Here is a 1,150-nt window from a genome sequence, read left to right on the forward strand (position 1 = left end):
TTTAATGTCCTGTTTGCATGAGGCCTTATAGCCAAGTGCAGGGAAGAAAATGAGAAAAGTCACCGATCATGTCACCCATGCTGCTGATCACAGATCCATGATTGCATTGGAAGGAAGTGAATGGGCGTTCCTATCAAATGCCAGTAGGTGGCGGTGATGCGCCCAGACGAGTAGAGGGTTCTGACGTCACTGAAAGTTAGTTTCTGCAGAATGAGGGTAACAAGTGGAGGGGGAGCAGAGGGACCCGGATCATGGAGTGTATGGACAGATCGGATCGGATCCTATAGAAAGAGCTCTACACAGGAAAAGGCAGCAGATATCAACACTCATCTATGTTCCGGGAGCGGAGGCGGTGGGTGCAGGAGGTGGGGGGGGGCGGGGCGGGTGTACACAGGGGAGACTTCAGATCCCACAATTATATTCATCATCATCATTATATCCAGACTGGCGATGTCCGCCGAGGTCAGTGTGCGATGTGACCTGACGGGAAGTTGTGTCTGCGATTCCGAGAACATGGTGAGAAGTTTTGGTAAAAGTCGACTCTGGTGGGACTCGAACCCACAACCTTTGAATGTCTTCACTCATCCTCGCTAGAAGTCCAATGCGCTATCCATTGCGCCACAGAGCCGCTCTGTATACTAAGGCAGCGGTGAGCCTACACAACCTGCATACATTACAGAGCCTGCACATACTAAAGAGCCTGCACACACTACAGAGCCTGCACACACTACAGAGCCTGCACACACTACAGAGCCTGCACACACTACAGAGCCTGCACACACTACAGAGCCTGCACACACTAAAGAGCCTGCACACACTACAGAGCCTGCACACACTACAGAGCCTGCACACACTACAGAGCCTGCACACACTACAGAGCCTGCATACATTACAGAGCCTGCACATACTAAAGAGCCTGCACACACTACAGAGCCTGTACATACTAAAGAGCCTGCACACACTACAGAGCCTGCACACACTAAAGAGCCTGCACACACTACAGAGCCTGCACACACTACAGAGCCTGTACATACTAAAGAGCCTGCATACACTACAGAGCCTGCACACACTACAGAGCCTGCACACACTACAGAGCCTGCACACACTAAAGAGCCTGCACACACTACAGAGCCTGCACACACTATAGAGC

General features: G+C 51.6%; 1 non-coding gene across 1 annotated transcript; it reads right to left on the reverse strand.

Annotated features, from left to right (window-relative positions):
• Positions 1–537: 537 nt before the first annotated feature.
• On the reverse strand, positions 538–628 carry TRNAR-UCU (transfer RNA arginine (anticodon UCU)). The gene is given in 2 exon segments: positions 538–573; positions 592–628. It is a non-coding gene; the product is annotated as a tRNA-Arg (tRNA).
• Between the last annotated feature and the right edge of the window lie 522 nt (positions 629–1,150).

The sequence above is a fragment of the Staurois parvus genome, unplaced genomic scaffold (assembly GCF_062004578.1).
Source record: "Staurois parvus isolate SC_StPar_1 unplaced genomic scaffold, SC_StPar_1.0 ptg000068l, whole genome shotgun sequence".
In the NCBI taxonomy this organism is placed as follows: domain Eukaryota; kingdom Metazoa; phylum Chordata; class Amphibia; order Anura; family Ranidae; genus Staurois; species Staurois parvus.